This window comes from Mandrillus leucophaeus, unplaced genomic scaffold (genome assembly GCF_000951045.1).
Source record: "Mandrillus leucophaeus isolate KB7577 unplaced genomic scaffold, Mleu.le_1.0 Scaffold123, whole genome shotgun sequence".
NCBI lineage: Eukaryota > Metazoa > Chordata > Mammalia > Primates > Cercopithecidae > Mandrillus > Mandrillus leucophaeus.
The window spans coordinates 1874861-1897084 of NW_012100654.1; the positions used below are offsets into that span (position 1 = coordinate 1874861).

Below are 22224 nucleotides of genomic sequence, written 5' to 3' on the forward strand. Positions count from 1 at the left end.
GTGTGCTGGTTTGGAAGCGGAAAGAGCCATATTTGTTGAGTGAATTTGATTTACCAGAAGAGGCGTTTTCACTGTTCTATATATTTTTTTAAAAACCTCTCTGACAAAATTCCAAACATACAAAGTGGGTAAGCTAAAAATTAATATTCTTTACCCAGAAACACACCCAGAATCTCCTCAGGTGGCTGTTCCATTCGGGATGCAGGGAACACATGGATGTTTTGGCTGCTCTCTGGGCCTCTCAGCTGGCCTGCACTGTGGCTGCGGAGGGCCAGGCCTGGGGTCTTCCTTCCACGGTGCTGGCCTGTTGTAGGTATTCAGGAAATATTTCTGCAAGGAGCGAACACACTGCATGGAAGACTGTGAGGCCTGACTCAGCGGCCTCTTCTGCCTGGACAGGTGAGGATGGCTCATCCATGGGTGCCTGGAGGGAGCCCTCCACGCCCCCATGGGGAACACCTGCCTGGGTCCCCCTTCGCTGGGGCTCTGTTATCCTCCTGAGATGAAGAGCCAGCAGTTAGCTATCACCAGAATTGTGTCCTCCCAGCGGGGCGTGTCCCTGAGCCTCCCTTGTGGCTCCCTTCGCCGTGTGATGGAAGAGCATCTGCGTGGCTTTGCCAGGAAGGGTCTTCTGGGCTCCGGTGAGCTAGGGCAGCCTGGAAGGGCCCTGCAGTGCCCAGGATGGCCTCTGTGGGGAGTAGTGATTCTGACTGTTTGTTTTCTGGCCTCTGATGGCTGGAAAGGCTCGTCCCAGGACAGCTGGCTCAACCCTTCCTCGCTGCCCACAGAGGTACTAAGAGGAAACACTCTTTTGTGTGAAATGGCTGTGGGATCCTGGCATTCACACTCTGCTTCTCGGCTGGCGGGTGGGTGGTGCTACACAGCAAGGCCTTCCGCACGCTCTCATGTGACTTTCGTGATGACGGTGGCAGGGAGGTGTGCTGGGTTGCTCAAAGAAGCAGGACAGTGACTTAGAGAGGTGAAGTAACTTCAAAGCCCAGGCCTCAGTCTCCAGCCCCTTTCCTGGCCCAGCAGACAGGAACAAAGTCTCGGAATAGCTGATGAACTGTTTAAGTGGGGGCCCCAGCTTCGCAGCCTGGCCTCCATCCCTGGGGTTCTTAACCCTGTCTGCACATCAGAAGCACCAGGGAAGCCTCAGGTGCGGAGAAAAGAATCCCAAGCTCCATCCCAGACCAAGTAAATCAGCACTCTGGGGTGGGCCTGGTGGTCTGTATTTTCAAGTGCTCCCGGTGCTACTGTGCAGCCAGGGTTGAGAACCTTTGCCTTTCAGCCTCTACTCATGCAGGCTCTGCTCTGTTATCTGCAGAGATGGGCACCCAGGCTCAGTGGAGGAAACCAAAGCAATCCAGGCCAAGTACCTCAGAGCTCAGGCTGGCAACACCCTGGAGACAAGACTGTCATCCCGTTTACACTGGGCACGGGCTCAGGGCCGGGACTGGAACTCTTCTTCAGTTAGCCCCTGATGTAAGGACTGACTCCTTTTCCTCCTGTGTTTCCCACTTGACCTGCACTCAGCTGAGGGCCAAAAGTACAGCAAACACCTGTTTAGTTTTGGATATGGATGTGTGCGACGAACTGGGAAGGAGCGCCAACTCTGTGTCAGGCACTTTGCATAGATTATTTATCTTTGAAACAACTGAGTGAGATGGGTGAGATGGTTATTGCAGTTTTACAGACAGGGAAGTCAAAGTCCCAGAGAGGTTATGCAACTTTCTCGAGTTTGCATAGTCCATGGCTCATCCAGGATTGAAACCCAGAGGCACCTGACTCCAAAGCACCTGCTTCCCTGGTGCTCCCTGGCACCTGCTGGCTCTGGGGTGCCCTTGGAGGAAGGTGGTGAACTCCTTACTGCTTCCTTTCTCCTTTCGGATCAAGGGGGTCTGAGAACCTGCCAGTCTCTGCTGGGCCCGTTCATGCCTGGTTAAAACTATTAGGGGTGAGCTTCTTGAAGGGAAAGCAGGAGATGAGGTGTGGAATGTGAGGACCAGCAGCTGAGGTGGCTAAAACATACCTCCCCAGTGCCACCAGGAACAGAGGCCATAGACACGCTCAGTTCAGGACCAAACTCAAGTCCCAAGTCAGGCGGAGAATGGTGTCCGGCCGGGCAGGGGCGCTCCTAGTTCAGCCCACCGGGCCTCAGCAGCACCTCCTCCTGGAGCACACAGGGTAAGGCCAGCTTGGGAGCCCAGCCGCTCGGCCCCAGCCCTCTGCATCCTTGGTCTCAGGCAGTCTGACCCCAGCATCACGGAGAATTTCTGCCCCTTTTTTGGATGATTCCTTGGAAGGTTGTGTTAATCAGAAGTACAAAGGGATCACAGGGCCCCTAAAGAGGCAGCAGACCTGCTGGAATTTGTGGCCACAATGAAAGAGATGGGAAGCACCAAGTAGCATTTCTTTTTTCTTTTCTTTTTTTGTTTTTTGTTTTTTGTTTTTTGTTTTAAATTTCTGAGACAGGGTCTCACTCTGTCACCCAGGCTAGAGTGCAGTGGTGTGATCTTGACCCACTGCAGCCTCGAGTTCCCCTTAAGCGATTCTCCCACTTCTCAGCCTCCTGAGTAGCTGGGACTACAGTTGTGCACCACCATGCCCAGCTAATTTTTGTGTCTTTTGTAGAGATGGGGTTTCGCCATATTGCCCAGACTGGTCTCGAACTCCTGGGCTCAAACAATCCCCCTGTCTTGGCCTCCCAAAGGGCTGGGATTATAGGCATGAACCAACGTGCCCGGCCCCAAGTACCATTGCAAACCTTTATTAGGCTTCTCCGGTTTTGTTTTTTTTCCTTTTTCTTTCTCCCCATCCCTTTCTGACTCTTTTTCCTCTTCCTCTTTTTCTGGTTCTGATCTCTTTCCCTCTGCCTCTATTCCTGGCTGGACCCTTGGGATGAGCTACTGGGTGGGGGTTTCTGGCCAGGCCTGGGATGCTTCCCCTTACCGCCCTCATTCCTCTTTGTGAATCACCATTATGTGTATGTTATTTACTACCTAGGTAGGTTCTTGTTGTATTGCAGATGCCGATAATGAGCAGGTGTTTGGAGGATCCAGAGTGGGTAGCATTGATGGTTTAGTCTTGTAAAGTTTACTCATTCACTTGGTCCAAGCGCAACAGAGGCCAGTCAGCATGTCCCGCCTGCCACTTGGCTGTGGCAAGAAAGTTCTTAAGACCAAAACCAATCTGAATCTGGAAGTCCTTGCTGGTGCTAAGGGAGGGATGAAACCCAGGAGGTAAGGTTGGGCTGGTGGATCCACACCGTGCTCCTGTTGCTTTCACCCTCTGTTGGCTTTGTCTCTGGTGACGTGATCTAAGGGACGCTGCTGGTGGGATCGATACTGGGATTGTAGAAAGGTGGTTTCACTGGGGGTTCCAGGAGTCCCAGGTGTCAGGGTTGCTCCCCAAGTGGCCTGTCTCAGCAACATGAGAGCCTTGAGGACAGGAATTTATCTCAGTCAACTCTGTGTCCCCCAACACCAGCACGGGGCTTGCTGTGGGCAGGAGCTCAATAGGTTTGCTAAGTGAATGAATGAAGGATGAATCAAAACCAGTAAAAGAAGTACAAGAGAAAGGCTCTGAAACCCACATGGAGGTATGGAGAACCCTAGCCCCTTAGCTGCTTATCTGCAGTCGTCTGGGCAATGGATACTCCCCAGGCCTCCCTCCAGAGAGGCGCCGACCTTCCTGTGTTGGCAGCAGTTTGCAGGTATTCTGTCTGCACAGAATGGCAGAGGATCGCACAATGCCTGTGTGGAGGCCCAGCCTAGGGTGGGGCCAGCTTGCAAGCCCAGTCAGACCTTCTTGGGAAGAAGGAAGGAAGGAAGGGTTGCAACTGAGAAGAAACTGTGGCTTTGAAAGTTTTCCTCCAGGGTTTTTTTGTTTGCAAGGAAAGGAGATGCTTAGGGAGGCGTTATATACCGGACAAAAGAGTGCGGCTGGGTCAGTGGTAAAATCAGAGTGCGTGTCTTTCCCACAGCAGGTCAGCGGGGATAGCTTTGTCTGCGAATGCCCATGTGCTGGGAAGACGTTGCAGCCTCTGGTGATAACAGCTCTATGTTTCCGGATTTCTTTTTTCTTTTTTGAGAAAAGTACATGTGCTTCATATTACCTGTGTCCACAGCGCAGATATAAGTGAGTAAAATGTAAACAAGGATCCAGATAGCAGGGACGAAGAGTCTCCTGACCTGTTCTTTCTGACTGTGCAGGTTTGAGAGAAAGACCAGGGATCTGGCAGTGTTGGCCAGACATTCCTGCAGGTCAGTTGGAATCCGGTTGGGGATTTGCTGATGTGAAACATACGTGGACACTCACACAACCCAACATATGGGGCCGAAAAGCAAGACCGACTTGACCTTAAACAAAATCCTCCTTTGCTTCTGAACTATGCATCAGGCAAGACAAATTCAGGGAAATGGGAGCATGGATTTCTATTTGTTAAAAAAGATACAGTTGTTTCTCATCAGGCTTTTCCAGTTATAGCACATAGGATTGCAGTGACCTCATTTTTGATCAATGGCCAATGCATTCAACTGTCTGGTGGAATAATCTATTAACTGGGCACCTGCCAATTGTCTAGAATAGGAACTAGTTTAGGCATATGTTTTTAAAAGTGATAACATTGTTACGAGCCCTGCCGAGACAAGGGGATGGGAAGCTCAAGCAGGTCAGCACTGGCTTTGAAGTCAGTTTGGGATGATGGACTGCGTTTTTCAGTAGACTCACTGCCCTGTAACTGACCTCCCTCTCTCCCTGCATTAATTACATGGTATTTAAAGGCAAACCAACAAACCACTTAAGAGTGCCAGAACCCGGGCGTGTGGAATCTGGATGAGTGACCTTCGCTGGGTCACACACAGCCACTGTTAGAACCCAGTTCTCCCAGTTCCCCACCCAGTGCTCTCTGCCCTGTGCCCCCGTGCAGCTCCCTCCGAGTCCCATGTGACCACCTGTGTTTATGATAAGTCATCACTCACTTCTGTGTATTGATTCTGCTGCGAAGAGGCCCCTTGTGGCACTGGCTGGTGGAGGAGGCAGCTCTGCAGTCTGACAGGCCACCAGCAGGCTAAGTTGGCCACTTTCAGGGATCCATGTCTTAATCCTGAGCGTGAAAAGACTTAAGGTGTTACAAGTGTCACCTGCTTCATCTAAACTCGCATCTGCAACCAGTGGCTGATTGAGAGATGGCAAAGGCTGTGGACACCAGGAAGCCATGAGGAGAAAGACCCCCTCAGCAAGGCCCAGGACTTGTGGACCTTTGGATGGAAAGAACTTCACTTGCAGATCGTTATCATGTGTAGTCAGATGCTGCTTATCTGTAATAGCGAGGACAGTGGTAGCTAACCTTTACTGAGCATTACTATATGCCAGGCACTGGTTTTTTGTACTTTATATGTATTAATTCATTTAACTCTTACAAAAGAAGTAGATACTATGATTCCCATTTTACAGTGGGGAAACGGAGGTGGTGAGCGGTGAGTACCTCACCTACCATAGGTAGAGTTGAGAATCAAGTCACACTGGGTGCAGTGGCTCACCCCTGTAATCCCAGCAGTTTGGGAGGCCAGGGTAGGAGGATCACTTGAGCCCCGGAGTTTGAGACCAGCGTAGGCAATACAGTGAGACTTCATCTCTAGAAAACTTTTTTAAAATTAGCTGGGCATGGTGATGCACACCTGTTGTCTCAGCTACTCAGAAGGCTGAGGCAGGAGGAATCACTTGAGCCCAAGAGTTTGAGGTCACAGTGAGCTGTGTACTCCAGCCCGGGTAACACAGCGAGAACCCTGACCCTAAGAAGGAAAGCAAAAAAGAAAGAAAGAGAGAAAGAGAGAGAGAGGGAGAGAGAGGGAGAGAGGGGGAGGGAGGGAGGGAGAGAGAGAGAGAGAGAGAGAGAGAGAAAGAAAGGAAGGAAGTAAAGGAGAGAAAGAGAACATTACCAGTACTATTGCTTCTCTCCAGTTGCATCTCCACAGCAGTCACTCTTAGACTTTTGGTTATTTATTTACCTACTTTCTGTTCATAGAGTCAAATCTGAGTCCCAGGAAAGGGCATGTGTCTGGGCAGCTGGAGGGGCCGTTATAGGCCTGGGGTTCTAGATGACTGAAGGGAGTGCTTGGGAGAGCCAGCTGCTCTGTATTTTGCTTCTAACCTCCTCATTGCCTAGCTCTGGCCCTCGGGAGTGGGTCAAACCAGAACACTGCTGGGGGCCAGTGGCTCACGCCTGTAATCCCAGCACTTTGGGAGGCCAAGGCCTCCATCTCTCACACCCACATCCAGAAATACCTGGTGCTGTCAGCTCCTGAGACCTCTGAGAATTTGGAGGGCTAAATCAGATTGGTTCTCAGATTTTCCCTCTGCTGACTTGACATTCCATTTTCTTGGGTCTGATATCTGTACCACTGGACCATCTACTTTTTAACTTCCAAAATTTTGTTGCTGTGTTCTCCTGTCTTCCCCATTCTTATGGATTTATATCCTTTAAAAAATGTCTTTGATGGGTGCAATGACTCGTGCCTCTAATCCCAGCACTTTGGGAGACCAAGGCGGGAGGGTTGCTTGAGTCCAGGAGTTTGAGACTAGCCTGGGCAACATGGTGAGACCCCACCTCTAAAAAAAAGTTCTTTGATATACATTGGTGGATGTGGGGAGGGAACAAAATTAGGTTCATGTATTCAGTCTGCCATCTTAACTGATAAGTCTGGTATTAATATTTTTCAATGACAAACTAACCATACTTAAAATTTTTTAAATTAGATAATTTTATTATTTTCCCTCCAAAAAGCATTATTTTTCATTTAGAAAGGTTTAGTAGTACATCTCTTCGTGACACATCATTGTCTATCTCACTCTGGCAAACTTTACAGTCCTAGATTCAGGACTGTGATCACTGCGGATTCTACCCCTGATTCTAGGGACCGTTTGTGGAAATCTGAATAGTGCTTTGTAAACAGATTTCTGAGTCTTTTTGAAGTCATTTGGGATGATATCATGGAAGAGATATGAAGAAGGTATTTTCTCTTGGTGGGTTGCTGCAATATGATTTCTGACTTAGTGTCATAATAAATATTTGAGGCTACTTGTTATTTTCAGTAGGTGTTACCTTACGGGCTGATACTTAATCACAGCAGTCAGAAACTGAATTTGCATGGTGACACCCTTCCAAAGTGACTGTAAGAGCTTTCCTCCCTGACTTTTGAGGATGTGCAAACAGCAGAGAAGCAAGTTTTAGGTATCGCTCCAGGGAAAATAGTGATTTCATGCTTGAAATATGTGGGAACAGTATCTAAAGAAAAAGCTTAAGTTGTCTAAAGAGGATCTTATAATAGTTGGATACACTTATGATTAGAAAAGCCCACTGGGGGTCCAGGTACTGTGACTCACACCTATAATCCGAGCACTTTGGGAGGCCAAAGTGTGCGGATCACTTGAGGTCAGGAGTTTGAGACCAGCCTGGGCAACATGGTGAAACCCTGTCGCTACTAAAAATACAAAAATTAACTGGGCGTGGTGGTGGGTGCCTGTAATCCCAGCTACCCAGGAGGCTGAGGCAGCAGAATTGCTTGAACCTGGAAGGCAGGGGCTGTAATGAGCCAAGACAGCGCCACTGCACTGCAGCCTGGGCGACAGAGCAAGACTGTCTCAAAAAAGAAAAAAAAAGCTGATTTGACATTGGGGCTTACTAGGAACAAATAAAAGCAGAGAAATGGTCTACTTAGAAATGAAACCTTAGATTGAAATGAGAAAATGTATTTATTCCCGAAAAGATTTCCCACAGTGAGTCGTCAAGTTGTGTCTTACTAACATTCAGTCCCAGACTCCTTCATTTCCACTGTCCTTCCTTGGCTCGTTTGTCTCTTCATCTCTGTATTTCTTTGTCTCCTCCCCACCTTGATTTCCTTCTCTCCTCCACTCTAACCAGTTCACTGGAAAACTTTTCCTGAGTCCCACTGTGTGCAGACCCAGAGCTAGAAATCGAGGATACACGCAAGAATAAGGCACAGTCTCTCCCCCAGCCAAACAATCACCATTTCCTGGGTCAGTATTTTAAAGGAAAATATGCAAGTTGCAGGTGGAGGAGAGTGGAAGAACCTTGACCTTGGGGTTTCAGAGAGGTCTTCAAGGAGAGGGTGATGTGAGTGTACCCCAGAGGTCATGCAAGGGTTCACCTGGTAGTAAACTGGGGATGGTGATCCCAAGGAATGGGAACAGCATATGTGAAGACTCAGCGTGCATGGAAGAGTTCAGAAAGTGCAGGAAGGTAGGTGTGCTGGAGCTGAGTGTGCGGGGACAGGAGGGTGTGGGGACAGAGGGCCAGAAGGGTACAAGGCCTTTTCAGGTTCAAGAGAGAGTTCTTGCCAGTTCCCTGAGGTGATGGTGCTTCAAAGCAAGGAGGCAGAGGGAAGCTCAGGGAACTCTCAGCTTCTAGGGCTTCCAGGACCGGTTTGTATCACAGACCTTGGTGAAAAGTGGAAGAGTAGCTTGTCTCTGTTCAGATCATAGCCATTATTTTTCATTTATCACAGGTTTATCGGGACATGGCCCCACTGAAGGTCAAGGAGCATCTGTATTTATAATTAGTATATTTCCTTCCGGTATTCTTGCCTTCCATATTTGTATTCATATTTGTGAGTAGATAGTACCTACTAAATTATAATTTTAACTTATTTTTATTAAGAACAATAAATATTTAATTTAAAAATATGTCTAAAAGCTATTTCCTTATAGCTTTTTTCCATCCTTTTTGCTTTTAAAACATAATTGAGCTCACATAGTATATAATATTTTAAAAGTTAAAACTAATGTAGCAACATTCAGAAGTCCCAGATGGAATGTACTATAAACAGAGGCTTGATGACATATCTTGAGAATTTTCTTAGTCTCTCTAGTTAGAAAAGTAAACAAACAAACAAAATAACCAGGAATAAGTTTAAAATTCAGCATGTATTTTAAAGATACAGAAATCATAAAAGCTGAGCAAAAGGTCAGTAGGCTTTTCTTTGAAGCAGGGAAGGGGTTGAATCAGATTTGCTCTTTGGAGCCCTGCCTAGGGTTAGGGTGGGCACAAATGGGGAGGGACTGAGGCTGGGGAGCTTCAGAGGTGGTTGCAATTGCCCAGTCTAGAGAAGACACAGCCTGGACTGATGCAGTTGAGGTGGGGTAGAGATGAAGACCAGACGCAGTTTGGGAGACAGTTTCGTGATCTCATTCTCTTGATTTGTTTGTACATGCCTCTTAATTGTTTCCATTCCCGCCCTTCTCATCCCACCTCCCATCCTGTCTTTGGTCTACCATCGCCATTGGGAACATACACTCAGTTGTTAAACTCAAACAAAATGTATTTTAACCAATGAGAACCTTGATTGATTTTTTGTCTCATTAGTTTACAATCTAAAACAATGATGAAAAAATTAAAAAGCGTCCAAGATCCTGCTGTAAGTATTTACTTTCCTCGCACCACTGGCTATGTGAGTGGGTGCACACATAGACCCATGCATGATCACACACGCTGATGGCCTGGCCCAGAGATACTGGAGAGAAAGCAGCCGGCACCATGTCTGGCGCATGAGCGCAAACACTTCACTTCCTCTGGTAAACCTTGGCCAGCCCCATCCATGATTCAGTGACGAAATGCCTTCTCACTCTGAACTAAATTCATTTGCATGGTTTCTAGTGTACTTTGTATTTTTAGTCTTTTTCCACACATGGCCTCTCCCATTGGATGGCAGACTGCCTCATCGCAGCACTACAGCTCAGCCACATGCCCCGTGAGAGCATGATGAGGCAGCCGGCCGGGGTCTGTGCCTGGCCCGGGGCCTGGATTATCTCTGTATGTGGCCACCATTTGCATGTGAAAATCATGTCTGGCTCACAAGTCTGTGGCCCAAACAATAGTCTCTTTCACCCTGAGCATACAGTCTAGGGATGTGAAGGGAAACTTCCCTTGCTTCTCTGAGAATATGTGCCACTTTTCTGAAAAATTAAAAATAATTGAGTTATGAAGTTGAGATTTTATTTTTTGCAAGAGTAAGCAATACTGATTAAGAAAAGTGGTTCATCAACTGTTACCCAGCTCTTAGTCCTTTCAAACTTATTTCTTATAAGTCATCAGAAAATTATGTCAGATGTCTACATCAATTCCTGCATCAGAATCTCACGGTGTCCTTATCAGACATTCTTTACCGAACGGTCTGGATAAAATTAATACTTTTTGAAACACTGAGTATATTTCTGCTGTAAGCAGAGAATAAAGTTAAGTGGAATAATTTATTGAGATGAGAAAAAAGTCCTGGGTCCATTCATATTGCTGTACATTTCTTGAATTTAAGATTTGAAGGTGGTGAGGTGAGCAAGGAAAGTAACACAGTAGCCCCCTCCCACCCACGGCTTCGCTTTCCATGGTTTCCATTACCCGTGGTCAACCACAGTCTGAAAATACCAAATGGAAAATTCCAGAAACAAACAGTTCATAAGTTTTAAATTGCCCACCATTCTGAGTAAGTAGCATGATGAAATCTTGCACTATCTCACCCGAGATGTGAACCCTGCTTTGTCCAGTGTGGCCACACAGTACACACTAACTGCCATCAGTCACTTAGTACCTGGCTTGGTTATCAGATCAACTGTCAAGTAGCAGAGGACTTGAGCTCGAGGCCAATAATAGTCAAATGCTATGATGCCTGCGTCATCCGCCTCACTTCTTCTCGTCACGTAGGCATTTTATCTTCTTACATCATCACAAGAAGAAGGGTGAATACAGCATGGTAAGCTATTTTGAGAGAGAGATGTTCACATAACTTTTATTATAGTATATTGTTAGAGTTGTTCTGTTTTATTGTGAATTATTGTGGTTGATATCTTATTGTGCCTAATTTATAAATTAAACTTTACCCTAGGTATGTATATATAGGAAAAACACGGTGTATATAGGGTTAGGTACTATCTGTGGTTTCAGGCATCCCCTGGGGGTCGTGGGATGTGCCCCTGATGGATAAGGGAGGGGGATACTGTAATAGCTAATGTTTATTGAGCATTCTCTATGTGCCAGGTGCTACAAAGCATTATACATCTCATTATATCCTAACAATATCCACAGGGTCCCTATGCTGTTATTATCCCTATGGTAAAGATGAGATAACTGAGGTTCAGAGAGCTTATCTTGCCCAGCAGTTGTCCAGCTGGTAAGCAGTGGAGCCAGAATTTGAGCCCTGGCTTCTGACCTCAGGGTTCATGTCCTTAACCATCAAGCTCACATTGTTTCCAGCCGCTGGGGCCGCCTGCTCTTCACTGACTGAATTAGAAAACAAGCAGGACACCTAAGTCCCATGTAGGGCATGGCATTGAAAATGCAGTTTGCGAAGTTGCTAACTAGTGAAGTGAAAGGGGACGGTAGTTGAAGTATTTTGCACTGGGAGACTTGAAGCCAGTATTCTCTTTACCACTGTCTGTGGGACCCTAGGCCAGCACCCTAATATCTGTGGGTCTTCAGTTTCCCCATAATAAAACTTGATTTTAAAATTCATCCTCTGGCCGGGCACAGTGGCTCACTCCTGCAATCCCAGCACTTTGGGAGGCCGAGGTGGCTGGATCACCTGAGGTCAGGAGTTCGAGACCAGCCTGGCCAACATGGTAAAACACTGTCTCTACTAAAAATACAAAAATTAGCTGGATGTGGTGTTGCGCGCCTGTAACCCCAGCTAGTCCGGAGCTCAAGGCCAATAATAGCCAAGTGCTGTGTCACGATGCCTGCATCATCCGCCCCACATCATCTCATCTCCTGCTGAGGCGGGAGAATGGCTTGAACCTGGGAGGTGGAGGTTGCAGTGAGCCAAGGTCACACCACTGCACTCCAGCCTGGATGAGACAGTGAGAGCCCATCTCAAAAAAATATAAATAAATAAATACAAAAAAATTCATTATCTCTTGGAAGTCAGCGGGCTGCCCAGCCAGGGGAAGAACTTAGTGTGACACTTGCCCAACTCCTGGTATTTGTCTCGTACTTCCCAGCATGGGAGATGTGCCCTAAATGAAGAAGCACAAGAACATGCTATTGAGAAGAGTCCCTCACCTGGGGCCATCATTTGGTGTCTCTGAAAGTAACAAAACAAGGCATCAGAAATAGCAGAAAGAAGCACTGGTGGTAGCTGAGAGTTTGATAGGCAGCTACAGAAAATCCCCATACCTTGGATGTTGAGGGCACGCGGTGCTGAGTAGGAAATGCAGAGGTCATTGTTTTTCAGGCTGTAAGAACCTCAAACACAGGAATCCCATCTTATTGCCGTTTTATCCCAGCATCTTGGAAAGTACCAGGCACATAGTTGGCTCTCAGTTGCACTTTGCTGAGTGACTGACTGGAAAACACACCAGAGTGGATCAGCATCCAGTGAGGCAGATGGATGGACACAGTCCTAGGAAATGTAATCTGAGCAGCTTGTGAAAGTGTGATGAGAGTCGCAGGAGAATGGAGTTGATGGAACAGATTGTCAGAGCACTGTCTCCAAAGAAGAGGAGTGGCAGGGTGGACAGAGCACCTGGCTGCACACACACCTGTTCCGCCTCCCTTTCTTTCTTCCTCCCATCCATCCACCCCATAGGTAGTCATCGAAGCCAACGGGGTGCCAGGAGGTAGGCTTTGGGTGAATAGGATAGCGATGGTCCCTCCCCTCATGAAACAGGGAATCCATGTCAGCAATATGTGCTTTTCTGATTAATGCTATCAGAACACATGCTTCTTGTTAGCTGTGTGGCTGTGGGCAAGTCACCGAAACCCTTTGAGTTTGTTCATCTGTCTAATGGAAAGAGGTACCTTCCTGGAAGGATGTTTTTTTAAGGATTAGAAAGAATATGTCCAAAGTAGTTATTTTTAATTTGAGTTTTGGGGGGAGGGGTGGTTCCTTCTCCCCCTCCCCTTGCCAACTGTTTTCCAGAAAATAAGCACTTACTGGATATTGTAGAGAATAACTTTTGCGTTTTATTATTTTGAAGATGGTTTCTTCTGTTAAACTTCTTCTTGCATCCTCTTGGACTTGCAGAAATCAAAATGCTAGATTTTTAAAGGTATGACACTTTAGAATCCTGATTCTCAAAAATGAAAAACATTCTAAAATAACAAATTTAAGCAGTGAATCTGTAATGACCGAATGAGCACCATTTTATTTATTTATTTATTTATTTGAGACGGAGTCTCACTCTGTCACCCAGGCTGGAGTGCAGTGGCGGGATCTCGGCTCACTGCAAGCTCCGCCTCCTGGGTTTACGCCATTCTCCTGCCTCAGCCTCCCGAGTAACTGGGACTACAGGTGCCCGCCACCATGCCCGGCTAATTTTTTGCATTTTTTAGTAGAGATGGGGTTTCACCGTGTTAGCCAGGATGGTCTCAATCTCCTGACCTCGTGATCTGCCTGCCTCAGCCTCCCAAAGTGCTGGGATTACAGGCGTGAGCCACTGTGCCTGGCCATGAGCACCATTTTAAACTCACACGTACCAGAGGTGATCGTGGCATGAGGAATGAGCACGGTACATTCTGAAGTCCCTAAAGTAATCAAGGGACTTTTGTTATTGCCTAAAGCAAACAAAGAACAGCCACCAAATAAACCTATATATATTTATATTTTTTTCCCTCAAATTTCTACTTGAAGCAAAAGGAAAGTCACTTCTTGCTTTCTCTGCCCCAGTAACTCTGGGTGGCAGTCACTTTTTGGAGCAGTTCTCCTGGAGCAATTACTCTGTAATCCCAAATTCCTACTGTATGAACAAATCTGCTCATACATTATCAGGGAAGAAATACTGGAACCTGGATTTTAGTCCCGGCTCTTCCACTTTCTCCATCCTTGACCTTGGGGAAATCACCTAAGCATCAGTTTCCTCCTCTAGAAAATAGAGAATAATATATGTCTCACAGATTATTTAGAGATTAAATGAGGTAATAAAACATTTCCTCAATTCCAAGTCACCATCAATTTTAAGTTACACCAAATTTTCAGGTGGAAAAAAGCGTTACATTAAGTCCTCGTGTTGCTTATAAGACATCCAAATTTCAGAAAATCAAAATGTTTTTAAAAAATTATACTCAAAATGAACAACTACTATAAGTACAATTGCCTTGGCAAAGGAAGATTCTAAATAAATGTAAGACAGTCTTATTATCGGGGTCATCCTCCCTGGGCAGAGGATCTGCAATCTGTGCCTGGGTTTCCCTGTTGCCACCAGTCTGCTAAGCAGCCTGAAGCAGGGCTGCCCCTTTAGCATTTCTCTTGAGACTCACCCCACCCCCTCACAATCCCAGATCAGATGCCAAACCCAGTGTGGATCGGGCACCATGACGAGTCCAAACCAATCCATGCTGGGCTTGGCATCTGATCTGGGATTCTCCACGTTGCAGAGAATTGGAAAGTATCTCCACAGTTTCTTTTGGACCAAGCTGTTCTTCCCTTTCCGTGAGTTTCTTTTACACCTGACCTAGAGCCTCTCAACCATTTTCATGTCACTGCGCAGTCAGAAAATGATAATATTTGTAGAGCACTCCAGGGACAAGGGAGGAACAGTTGGGCCAAGAGGCCAATGACTTCACCATCTGGAACCCATTCAGGACATTCCAGTGTGGCCCACCTTCTCCAATTAGTCTCCTCAATGAAAAAGAAAGAGGGGGAGGAAGAGAAAGAGAAAAGAAGAAGAAAACCCTGGTAATGTTCACTGTTTTTTGCTTTAGAATTATAAGGGCACTTTAGTTTTTGGAAGCCTCTTTATAATAGTGATCTGGTATCGTGATCAAAATACCCTTGGGCTTGAAGAGCCATAAACAAACAAGTTGTGATACTTGCATGTGTATCAGAATCCCTGAGGAAACTTGGGGTGTGTGTGTATGTGTGTACGTGTGTGTGTTTCCTAATAGCCTGAGGCCCGGGAATCTGGATTGTAAGAAGTGCTCCGGGTAGTTTTTTATCATGCTTTTTAAGTCAGATCTGGGAACTACTGCCTTCAAGGCCCTGGGAAGGTTTCACCGGGCACTATACCTTTCATGTTCTGCATTGCTCATTCTATTTTCCCCTGTAAAGGTAGCCTTTTTGATGCAGTAGTCCAAACCTCGTCTTGCGGTGCCCTTGCATATGCGCTCAGTCCTGCCCCCTAGTGTACAAGAACTGCACTGCAAGGAGTAGAGAATCAGCAGACCTGTGGGACCAGAAGCTCAGCCTCTCAGACTTGGAATTTTCTCTGAGAACAGTGTGTCTCAGCGTTAGGTGTGGGAATTTCCTGTATCAGAATTATCTAGAAACTCATTAGAAAAAGAGTCTGATCCATACTCTCAAATTTTGGACTAGTAATCTACATTTTAGATAAGCATACTGGAAATTCTTATGTATATTCAGATTTGGAAACTACTACATATATGGGATTTATTAATCCTATTGATCTGTAAAGGGTTAATATGACTCACACATTGTTACCTGGGTCAAACACAGGCCCTTTACTGCAAAATAACCATCCATGTACACAGTGGACCCCTTGGAGTAGCCAGCCTTGCTTCCAATACGACTGTTGGGGTAGTAACCAGGAAAAGGTGCTTAGGCCCCAGATTCTGTCACTGAAGCCAATGGTATAATTAAAGCTCAATGTGATGACTTGAATGCAACACATCCCACCCTCATTTTACTTTCATCTGGCAGTTGAGGTGTTTTTGCTTTTGCCATTATGGGTCTCCCAATCAGAGTGGAGCTTCTAGAATAAGTATTTTTAACATAGAGTCCTTGAGCTCTGAAGTTGCATGCAAAATTGTATGAAAATAAGTGTATTTTTCCAGCACAGGGTTCAGAAGTACTGCCAGATTCTCAAAGGCATTCTTGACCTGAAGGGAGAAAGATTAAGGATTAGAACAGAGGCATTTTAAAGGGTTAGAACAGTGAAGAATTATAAACGAAGGCTCATGTCCAGGTAAGGATTTCTGAACTTCTGCAGACCAAGCCTGACCAATTGTCCAGCATTCCCCCAAATCCACCTGCTCTCCCTCCTCTTTTCTTTCTGCCTCATCCTTTCTTCCTTTATGCTTGTCTCTCTCTGTTTTTTCACCCCAATCTTTTTGTCTCTCTTTTTCCCCTCTGCCCCCACTTTGCCATCTCCCCATCCCTCCTCGCCTTCCATTTCTTCTCTTTCTCTCCCTTCGTGGCCTGAATAGGAAGCAAAGCATGTTCTTTGACTTGTTCCACCTGTTGAATATTTTCAGTATTACACTTATTTTATGTTGGTGGTTCTTGTTTGTCAAATTATGTGAGATGCACATTTAATATTTCTCTAGTTAGGTGAGAAACGAATGCTTTAGGCATCCTTGTTCCCTGATTGTTTGGATCCAGCCCTTGTTAGAAGGCTTTCTGTGGGCAGTGGTCCCCATCACCCCTGGCCAGCAGCAGGCATGCCTTAGGCCTCCCTCTTATTCTGAGATTGATTCTGATGAAGAAAAAATGGCTGACCAAAATCCCAGAGCCCTGGCTCCGAGCCCCTACGCTGATCCCACGACCCAGCTGTCTCTGTTGAGTTACTCTCATTTGCTGGCTTTGGCTTGGGGATCAGAGAAAGGAGCCATGGGTTGAGGAGGCCGTGTGTCCTGGTAAAGGTTGCAGAAGGAAGTGCAAGTGAGCGCTGCCCGGCTTTGGCCCCTGAGTCTGCTCCCCCTCTGTGACTCTGTGAGCAGGAGGGATGGGCTGGCCCAGCTCCCTGTCTGGGCGTTCCGTTCCGGGGATGGATGCCACACTTCTGAGCCTCGCCCACCTCAGCCCTGAGCAGCTGGGAGTTCCGAGGAGGCGGTGGGTGACCGCTGAGGGGTGGGCTGACACATCCCACCTGTGCCCCCCGCTGCTGGTTTGTGTTCCTCTCACTGCACGTGGCCAGTGTCCCCCGGCTGTGGGGAATTTGCAGATTACTCGTCATGTGACTGTAGAAGCGTACCTGAAGGCACTTCTGGCTTCACCATTTTGGGGGTACCTCCTGGGGTAGGAGGCAGGATGGTGGGTCTGTATAAGGCACAAAGTGGGAGATGTGCCCTCAAGTCACTCACATTTGGGTAGGGAGCAAGGCGGCCAGCTACAGACCCAGAGAACAAGGTGGGACGTCCTGGGCTGCGAGTGGGCGTGCAGGAGTGGGCTCTGTGGTGTGAGGAGCCTGTGAGTGCTGGCCGAGGGTGGGGGTGGGAGGTAACCCAGAGGTAGAGCTGGCAGGAGAGTGCTGCCTCCTGAGGCTGGCAGGAGGTGATGCCCCAAATCGCAAATTTGAAAGTTAAATAATATACAAAGGACCCATGTGGGCCCCCACCCCCCACCCCCACTCTTCTCCTTGCTACCCTCACTCCAGGGCCCAGACAAGGCCAGTGCTAGAGCTTCCAGACCTGCTCACAATCCAACTTACATGTCCCTCTTGCCTGGATCTTCGTGCTCCCTGGGGACTGAGGCACGCACCTTCATCTTCAGGGGTGTGTTCTGAAGAAATATCGAGGCCTCTGCCATAGGGTTGACCTAACCCCAACACATAGGTGTCCACACTGTAGGCCAGCACTAGGCAAGGGGGCAGCCTCTAGACATCTGCCTGGGGATTGCCTTTGCCTTTAAACCTCTGGGCCCCATAGAGAGTTGGCAAGTGGCTGTCACTGCTGGCCTGATGTGAAAGACTGCATCACATATACTACAGTCGTCAGAGACATGGCTTTGGAGTCAGACCTCCAGCTTCAAGTTCCGGCTCAGCTGTAATTTGCTGCATGGATTTGATCAAGTTAGGTAACCTCTCTGACCTGCTCTCTTTGTTTCTGAAAAGCAGGTAATAGCACCTGCCTCGCTGGGTTGCCAAAGCATAAAATAAGATAATGTTTATAAGAGGCCTAGTGTCATACCTGGCACAAAGTAGGTGCTCAATAAAAAATTATTGTCATTATCATTGCTTGTCCTGGAAGAATAGTTCCCTGGAGGCCCTGGGTTATACTCTAAGACAGTGCTTCAGGATCTGGGGAGCTTGTTAAAATGAAGGTTCCAATGCCGCAGGTTGGGGACTATACTTTGCCTAGCAAGGTGGTTTCCTGGAGCACCTCAATCACGTTCAGTCAAGAGCAGCAGCATCCTTTCTTCTCCTCTTGCTCTCCTCGCGTGCTCTCTGGGTTGATCAGTCATCAAAACACTTCTCAGGCTGTCCGGGCAGGATGTGGGGCAGGATGTATGGTCACTGGACTCATCCAGCACCCCAGTGACTGCAACCACCTGGGGATGAGGAGGCAATCCTGAGGGAGGCTTGAACTTGTCTCTGACCTTGAGGATTCCTAATCTGACAGGGAGATGGTACAAACACACCTCACTCTCCATAAGCGCCTGCAGAAAAGGCACACAATGGCTTGCAAAAGAACACACAGAGACACAGGAAGGGGCCACTTCTGGTTTCCTCCTCTCAGAGCCAGGAGGCCGAGAGCAGAGCGCCTCTGCCAGCCCCACAAAGGGAAGCAGGGTGCAGCCTGAAGCTGCAAGGTCAGGTGATATGGCACTAGCCCAGGGCAGCCCGGGTTAAAGGCACACTCACTCAAGGCCAGCTGTCATTTAGTGGGACCGCAGGTTAAACGCTGCTCCCAGGCCTTGGGTCCCAGTGACCAGGAAAGTTTTGAAAATGAGAACATGTGCTGACTATAGGACTAGGACAACAGCACCCTTGATTTTGCAGAAGTCTTCCCTGGGAGTTGGGCATGCTTGATATTGAGGCGCTGCAGCTTGTATTTCTTGACAGCTTTGCTGCAAATGCTCACACACCTCACCCTTGAGTAAAACTCCACGGATTCCAGATGTCAGCAAACTCCTGAGCACAATGGTCCTTTCCACCTAAACCCCTGAGCACACAGTGAGTTTGCCTACATTGGTGACTGGTGGTCAGAGGGCTTGCTGGACAGCTTCCCCGCCTCGCTTCTCGTGAAGGAAGGACCTTCCTGTGGTGAGAAGAGGTGTTCCCTGTGGCAACAAACTGAGACCTTGTCTCTACAAAAAATGTAAAAAATTAGCTGGGCATGGTGGCGCTGGCCTGTAGTCTCAGCTAGTCTGGAAGCTGAAGTGGGAGGATCACTTGAGCCCTGGGGGGTGGAGGCTGTAGTAAGCCGTGATCGTGCCAATGCACTCCAGACGGGGCGACAGAGCAAGACCCTGTCCCCACTATCCCGCCAAGAAAGAAAGAAAAGAATAAAAAAGACATTTCGAGATGAGGGAGAGAGACCACATTCGTAAAATTTTTATTACAATATAATTGTGTTTTATTATTAGTCATTGTTGCTAGTCTCTTACTGAGCCTAATTTATAAGTTAAACTTGATCACAGGTATGTATATACAGGAAAAAACATAGTATATACAGGGTTTGGTATTATCTGCCATTTCAGGCGTCCACTGAGGGTTTTGGAACGGATGCCCTGTGTAAAGGGGAACTACTGTAAAGGGAATTATACAACATTTGTCCTTTTGCGTCTGGCTTCTTTCACTTAGCATGATGTCTTCAAAGTTCATCTGTGTTGCAGCATGCATCAGAAATTCATTCCTTCTTATGGTGGAATAATATTCCATTGTATCGATATACCACATTTCATTTATCCATTCATCTGTGGATGGATATTTGGGTTGTTCCTATTGTTTGTTAATATTAATGTTTTATATTTTGTGCATGTCCCCTGGGGCTAGGTGCTGGAGATACCCCAGAAAATAAGAGAGCATGGTGCTTGCCCCCACCTGGCTCATAGTCTAGTGGAAAAAACAGGCAAGTAGCCAGCCAGTAACAGCAGAGAGACAGGGACCCATAGGACATATTGGACAAGGGCTTGGCCACACTGGGTTCTGGTCTCCCCTGAGCAGCTGCTAACTTTGTGATGTGGGCGTCTCCTTTCTCAGGCCTTAGCTTTCCCATCAGTAAAATGGATTTAAGGCTAAAGAGTGCTGTGATGCTAACTTTTTACAGTTCTATGATACCGAATCTTTAGCCATGGGATTCTAAGGGAGGCCCTGCTCTGTTTCTTGGGTAGGACTTGGGGTGGGGGAGAGCTGCCTATGGCTGCAGAACTTGGTGGGGAAGGGGTCTGAGCATGTGAATATTTTCAGCCTGGTGCTTGGCAGGAGGGGGGCTCTGCTTACATATCTGTGTGTTGATACTAACTGCCCTTTCCCTGCAGGGGCCACTTGACCTCCCACCCCCTCTCAGCTGCCTGCCTAGAGAGGATATCCAAGCAACAGTGGGGCAGGGCAGACTCCTTGACCAGCTTGGAGCTGTGCAGGGGCAGCTGATTTGAGGGGGCCATGAGTTGAGTTAGGATTATTTTGGGGGTGTTGGGGGTCAGGAGTTGAAGCATGAGAAGTGGGATGCCAGAGGCAGAGACAGCCAGAAGGAATAAGTGGTGGCTGGGAGGGACCCACAGCCAGGGTGGAGACTTCCCGTTAAAACAGCCCCTTATCCTGGCGGGAGGGAGAGCGCATTCCTTTCCCCCAGGAGATAAGGAGGCCAGATTTTCCTTTCTTAGGGCTCCTTTCTAGGGCAGGCTAGTGGGGGCTCTATGGGCTGGGCTGGGGGCGGGGTCTCTCCGGACCCCTCTGCAGGGTCCCAGCTGGACCAGCTGGAGCCCCTGGCGCTCGTCCAAGACTCCCTGCAGCCTTGGACAAGCACTGCCGCAGCAGTGGCAACACGATGTGTGAATCCCAGTTGCCTCTCTGTGCCTCAGTTTCCTTCCCTGAAAAAAAAATCCATCTACCTCATAGGGTAGTTGTGAGGCTTCCGTGAGTTAATACGGTAAAGCACTTGGAACGAATGGTGCACAGCGGAAGTGGACAGCACTGTTCTCACCCCGAGATGCCTCTTGTTTCCTGGGGCCCAGGTGAGAACCTAGTGGCTCCTCAAGTCAGATTCTTTTCACATTCTTGGACATTTGACAGCTCTTGCCGGCTGGAGGCCTCTCTAGGCAAAAATCCCCTCTCAGCTTACTGATCTCAAAGCCATTATGAGAAAAGGTTCATTAAGCATTTAAAATAGAGCCTGTGTTAACAGATGGAACAATTTCTTGGTTACCAGAAACCATTCTTCATGAAGAAAAAGCTTATCTTTCCTTTCACAAATGAGGAATCCTTAGCTCAGAAAGAGCCCTGGGACTGCCGTCCTAGACCACAGGGCGTGGCGGGAGCTGCTCTTTTTATGGAACACTTTCAACCGCTTCCCTCCCAGGCCAGGGAGGCTGCCCTGACATCCCCCAACCTGGCCCTTCATCCCCTGGGTTGCCCAGCCCTGGGGCTTCTTCCCGACAGCCAGCCCTCCCACAGGGTGGGGGCCCTCCCCATGGCCAGGCAGGGGTTCCAGGCTGTTCCTCCCTAGGTGGGCTGGGTGGGACACCCCTGGCCCTCTGGGCAGGTCCAGCCCCACTTTAGATTTCCCTTCTGGCCACTGCTGGAATGCCCAGCCCTCCCTCTGTGTATTTTCTCTCTGGGTGGGGTCTTGGGCTGAAAACCCTGTGCACATCCTCTCTCCACCCTCTCTTTGGAGGACCAAAGTCAATAGGGCTGAAGCCAGAGAGGAGACTGTGGTCCGAGGAAGGCTCCAGGCTCACGCCCAGAACTCCGTGGGCACCTCTTCGAAACCTGTTATTATTTCCTCTTCCAAATCTCCAGGCAGTGATCAATACAAGGCAATACAGCCCAATTCAGTTTAATTTCAAAACAGTCCGATGCAATATAGCCCGAGTCAGTTCTATTTCAAAACACTTTTATTGAACACCAATAGTTGTACCAGGATTGTTATGACCCAGTTCAATGGGAGAGCCCAACAGATTGGGACTTGATACTATCTGGACTCCAAATTGTACTCTCAATTAGGGTTACTGTTCCCCTTTTGACTCTGCACGTCTTTTGAACAATTGGCTCCAGCTTGCCCTTCGGTTTCCTCAGTTGTTAAAATAGGCCAATGAATGAGACCATGAAGGTTTCCTCATCTCTCTGCCTTTCCATATAATCTCTCATTATCGGCCAGTAAGGTTTTATTAACATACGAAACTGTGGTAGGGAGCTTGTTTCACGGTTCTGGAGCACATCCCGTATCAACAACCACAGAGTCAGGGTAGAGAGGGGGGCATGTTATGGAAGCTGGTTTGGGATTTTACCTCTGCCATTGGAAACCAACTGTGTATTTGGAGAGTGTGTCCTGAGAGGCCTGAGAGTGGGCTTCTGGCTGGGTAGACTTCAGAATTAGAA

The 22224-nt window shown here is 47.7% G+C and overlaps 1 protein-coding gene across 1 annotated transcript in view; it reads left to right on the forward strand.

Moving 5' to 3' along the window:
* The window catches only part of SLC12A8 (solute carrier family 12, member 8), a 134781-nt gene that overhangs the window by 47451 nt on the left and 65106 nt on the right, over window positions 1-22224 (forward strand). The window lies entirely within an intron of this gene.